The following is a 6,000-nucleotide window of genomic DNA, read 5'->3' as shown; positions in this document are numbered from 1 at the left end:
ACTCAGCTTGGTCCAAGGATTCCAGCGATACCTCATTTTTGACAATCTGGTCAACGGGTCAGAAGTTACGTGCATGAACGCAAGTCCAACTTTGACCTGTTGGTGGCGCTAGAGCGCTAGAGGTGCCGACATGAAACTTGGTGAAATTAATCATTGGACTGTCTCCAATCACTGTGCCAAATTTCAGAACTTTTTGCCAGACGGTTCTATGGGCTGCCATTGACTTCAATGGCAGAGGAATAATAATAATAAATATAGCTGCAAGCAGCAATGAGGGGGCCAAGCAGAATAGGCCATAGTAGCTATGGCGACAAGATAGAACTCAGCAGACACCCGCGATCAACACTTTCAACAAGTGTCACATCAAAATATAACTGACTTTGTAGGGCTGAAACAGGGTTGAGTATTGCAGCCGCCTCCACCAGCCAGCCCACCAACCTAATCACCCCTGCCCGTTTCACCCCGTCCCGCACCGCCCTTCCACGCACGCATTAGAATGAACTGGATGGAACATGTTGTCATCAGTTTCACATCAAAAAATAAAAGATTGATAAAACACATCAGCAACTACAGATGAAAATGCAATATTGCTAATTGCAGCACCCCCTACAGGTCAAAGGTCACCAAAGTTTTTGAGCGTCCTCCTAATGGGGTCATGAATATATGTAGTAAGTTTGGTTATGATACATGGCAGGGTTGCTGAGATATGAGCTCACTTCCTGTTTGGCGGCTTCGCCACCAATTTCGATTGGCGGTTACGGGCGAATGCTTTTGTCAATTGTTCAAGAGAGCAAGATATTCATAGGTTATGGTCTGAAGATGATCTGTGCCAATGGTGGTGAAAATTAGATGAAATTTGCGACCTGTGAAAACTTTTTGATGTTTTTGATTAAATCCAATATGGCGGCCGAATCAATTAAGATGACATCACAAGTTGGCCTGGATCGGCCTAAGGACCTCCAACAGTATTAACAGACACCACTATTGCATTTTAATTCTAAGCACAACAGCAGCTACAGGCCAAAAGGCATGTTTCTTAATTACAGCGCCCCCTTGAGGTCAAAGGTCACCAGATTTCTTGAGCGTCCCCCTGATTGGGTCCTGAGTCCATACACCAAGTTTGGCTTTGATACATGCAAGGGTTGCTGAGATATGAGCTCACTTCCTGTTTGGCGGCTTTGCCGCAAGTTTCGATTGGCTGTTACAGCCGAATGCTTCTGGCAATTGTTGCAGAAAGCAAAGCACTGATAAGGCATGGTCTGAAGATGATCTCTGCCAATTTTGGTGAGGATCCGCTGAAATTTGTGACCTGCGAAAATTTTTATGTGTTTTTGATTAAATCCAATATGGCGGCCGAATCATTTATGATGACATCACAAATTGGCTTGGATCGGCCTAAGGACCTCCAACAGTATTAACAGACACCAGTAGTGCGTTTTAATTCTAAGCACAACAGCAGCTACAGGCCAAAAGGCATGTTTCTTAATTATAGCGCCCCCTAGAGGTCAAAGGTCACCAGATTTCTTCAGCGTCCCCCTGATTGGGTCCTGAGTCCATGTACTAAGTTTGGTTATGATAGATGATTGGGTTGCTGAGATATGAGCTCACTTCCTGTTTGGCGGCTTCGCCGCATATTTCGATTGGCTGTTACGGGCGAACGGTTTGAGTTTCGAAGACGAAAAGGAATAACTTTTGTGAGGCTTGGTCTGAAGATGAAGTGTGTCAGGTTTGGTGTCGATCGGACAAAATTTGTGACCTGTGAAGACTTTTTAGTGTTTTTGATGAAATCCAAAATGGCGGAAAATCCATCATGGCGGAAATTGACGTCATAGGGTGCGTTGAACTCAGCTTGGTCCAAGGATTCCAGCGATACCTCATTTTTGACAATCGGGTCAACGGGTCAGAAGTTACGTGCATGAACGCAAGTCCAACTTTGACCTGTTGGTGGCGCAAGAGCGCTAGAGGTGCCGACATGAAACTTGGTGAAATTAATCATTGGACTGTCTCCAATCACTGTGCCAAATTTCAGAACTTTTTGCCAGACGGTTCTATGGGTTGCCATTGACTTCAATGGCAGAGGAATAATAATAATAATAATAATAATAATAAATATAGCTGCAAGCAGCAATGAGGGGGCCAAGCAGTGAGATCAGCAGGCCAGATTTGCCATGTAAGTCAATGCCGTTGCATCAGACATATAGCCTTAAGCAGTCACAGCAAGTTCCATGCCATACAACCCAAGACTGGCTGAGTTACAAGGTCAAGTTTCACATCAAAACATAACTGATTTTGTGGGGCTGAACCAGGGCTGAGTGTCGCCGCCCCCTCCCCCAGCCAGCCCACCGCCGCAACCGCCCCTGTCCATCCCACCCCGTCCCACCCTTGCACGCACACATTAGAATGAACTAGATGGAACTTGCTGTCATCAGTTTCACATCAAAAATAAAAGATTGACTGAGATATGATCACACTTGCTGTGATTTAAACATAGAGGTCAACAATTGACGTCATAGGGTGTGTTGAACTCGGCTTGGCCCAAGGATTCCAATGATACCTCATTTTGCCATTCGGGTCAACAGGTCAAAAGTTACGTCCGTAAACACAAGTCCAACTTTGGCCTGTTGGTGGCGCTAGAGCGCTTGAGGTGCCGGCATGAAACTTGGTGAAATGAATTATTGGACTGTCCCCAATTAGTGTGCAAAATTGTATAACTTTTTACCAGACGGTTCTATGGGCTGCCATTGACTTCCATTGCAAAATAATGCGCATCAGCAACTACTGGCCAAAATGCATTTTTGTCAATTACGGAGCCCCCTAGAGGTCAAATGTCACCAAATTTCTTGAGCGTCCTCCCGATGTGGTCTGAGGTACATGTACTAAGTTTGGTTTTGATACATGAAAGCGTTGCTGAGATATGAAATCACTTCCTGTTTGGCGGCTTCGCCGCAAATTTTGATTGGCTGGTACAGGCCAAAGCTTCTGTCAATTGGTCCAGAAAGCAATGCACTCATCAGGCATGGTCTGAAGATGGTCTCTGCCAATTTTGGTGAGGATCCGCTGAAATTTGTGACCTGCAAAAACGTGTACGTGTTTTTGATTAAATCCAATATGGCGGCCGAATCAATTACGATGACATCACAAGTCGGCTTGGGTCGGCCTAAGGACCTCCAACAGTATTACCAGACACCACTAGTGCATTTTAATTCTAAGCAAAACAGCAGCTACAGGCCAAAAGGCATGTTTCTTAATTACAGCGCCCCCTAGAGGTCAAAGGTCACCAGATTTTTTGAGCGTCCCCCTGATTGGGTCCTGAGTCCTTGTACTAAGTTTGGTTATGATAGATGAATGGGTTGCTGAGATATGAGCTCACTTCCTGTTTGGCGGCTTCGCCGCATATTTCGATTGGCTGTTACGGTCAAACGGTTTGAGTTCCGAAGACGAAAAGTGATAACTTTTGTGCGGCTTGGTCTGAAGAGCATGTGTGTCAAGTTTGGTGACGATCGGACAAAATTTGTGACCTGTGAAGTTTTAGTTTCACTTTCACTAAAATCCAATATGGCGGAAAATCCATCAAGGCGGAAAATGACGTCATAGGGTGCGTTGAACTCGGCTTGGTCCAAGGATTCCAACGATACCTCATTTTTCAAAATCGGGTCAACAGGTCAAAAGTTACGTGTGTGAACGCACGTCAAACTTTGGCCTGTTGGTGGCGCTAGAGCCCTCGAGGTGCCGACATGAAACTTGGTGAAATTAATCAATGTACTATCCCCAATCAGTGTGCCAAATTTCACAACTTTTTACCAGACGGTTCTATGGGCTGCCATAGACTTCAATGGCAGAGGAAAGATGTTAAATAATAATAATAAGAAAATATAGCTGCAAGCAGCAATGAGGGGGCCAAGCAGTGAGATCAGCAGGCCAGATTTGCCATGTAAGTCAATGCTGTTGCATCAGACATATAGCCTTAAGCAGTCACAGCAAGTTCCATGCCATACAACCCAAGATTGGCTGAGTTACAAGGTCAAGTTTCACATCAAAACATAACTGATTTTGTGGGGCTGAACCAGGGCTGAGTGTCGCCGCCCCCTCCCCCAGCCAGCCCACCGCCGCAACCGCCCCTGCCCATCCCACCCCGCCCCACCCTTGCACGCACGCATTAGAATTAACTGGATGGACCTCGCTGTCATCAGTTTCACATCAAAAATAAAAGATTGACTGAGATATGATCACACTTGCTGTGATTTAAACATAGAGGTCAAAAATTGACGTCATAGGGTGTGTTGAACTCGGCTTGGCCCAAGGATTCCAATGATACCTCATTTTGCCATTCGGGTCAACGGGTCAAAAGTTACGTCCGTGAACACAAGTCCACCTTTGGCCTGTTGGTGGCGCTAGACCGCTTGAGGTGCCGGCATGAAACTTGGTGAAATGAATTATTGGACTGTCCCCAATTAGTGTGCAAAATTGTATAACTTTTTACCAGACGGTTCTATGGGCTGCCATTGACTTCTATTGCAAAATAATGCGCATCAGCAACTACTGGCCAAAATGCATTTCTGTCAATTACGGTGCCCCCTAGAGGTCAAATGTCACCAAATTTCTTGAGCGTCCTCCCGATGGGGTCTGAGGTACATGTACTAAATTTGGTTTTGATACATGAAAGCGTTGCTGAGATATGAAATCACTTCCTGTTTGGCGGCTTCGCCGCAAATTTCGATTGGCTGGTACAGGTCAATGCTTCTGTCAATTGTTCCAGAAAGCAATGCACTCATCAGGCATGGTCTGAAGATGGTCTCTACCAATTTTGGTGAAGAACAGATGAAATTTGTGACCTGCGAAAACTTGTACGTGTTTTTGATTAAATTCAATATGGCGGCCGAATCAATTACGATGACATCACAAGTTGGCTTGGGTTGACCTAAGGACCTTCAACAGTAGTACCAGACACCACTAGTGTGTTTTAATTCTAAACACAACTGCAGCTACAGGCCAAAAGGCATGTTTCTTAATTACAGCGCCCCCTAGAGGTCAAAGGTCACCAGATTTCTTGAGCGTCCCCCTGATTGGGTCCTGAGTACATGTACTAAGTTTGGTTATGACAGATGAATGGGTTGCTGAGATATGAGCTCACTTCCTGTTTGGCGGCTTCGCCGCAAACTTCGATTGGCTGTTACGGTCAAACGGTTTGAGTTCCGAAGACGAAAAGTGATAACTTTTGTGCGGCTTGGTCTGAAGAGCATGTGTGTCAAGTTTGGTGACGATCGGACAAAATTTGTGACCTGTGAAGTTTTAGTTTCACTTTCACTAAAATCCAATATGGCGGAAAATCCATCATGGCGGAAAATGACGTCATAGGGTGCGTTGAACTCGGCTTGGTCCAAGGATTCCAACGGTACCTCATTTTTCAAAATTGGATCAACAGGTCAAAAGTTACGTGCGTGAACGCACGTCCAACTTTGGCCTGTTGGTGGCGCTAGAGCCCTCGAGGAGCCGACATGAAACTTGGTGAAATTAATCATGGGACTGTCCACAATCGGTGTGCCAAATTTCACAACTTTTTACCAGACGGTTCTATGGGCTGCCATTGACTTCAATGACGGAAGAAGGTATAATAATAATAAGAAAAGATAGAAACACAATGGGTGCCTTCGCAGCTTCGCTGCTTGGCCCCCAAATATAGCTGCAAGCAGCAATGAGGGGGCCAAGCAGTGAGATCAGCAGGCCAGATTAACCATGTAAATCAATGCCGTTGCATCAGACATATAGCCTTAAGCAGTCACAGCAAGTTCCATGCCATACAACCCAAGATTGGCTGAGTTACAAGGTCAAGTTTCACATCAAAACATAACTGATTTTGTGGGGCTGAACCAGGGCTGAGTGTCGCCGCCCCCTCCCCCAGCCAGCCCACCGCCGCAACCGCCCCTGCCCATCCCACCCCGTCCCACCCTTGCACGCACACATTAGAATGAACTAGATGGAACTTGCTGTCATCAGTTTCAC

The sequence above is a fragment of the Alosa sapidissima genome, chromosome 10 (assembly GCF_018492685.1).
Source record: "Alosa sapidissima isolate fAloSap1 chromosome 10, fAloSap1.pri, whole genome shotgun sequence".
NCBI lineage: Eukaryota > Metazoa > Chordata > Actinopteri > Clupeiformes > Clupeidae > Alosa > Alosa sapidissima.
This window is presented reverse-complemented; position numbering follows the sequence as displayed.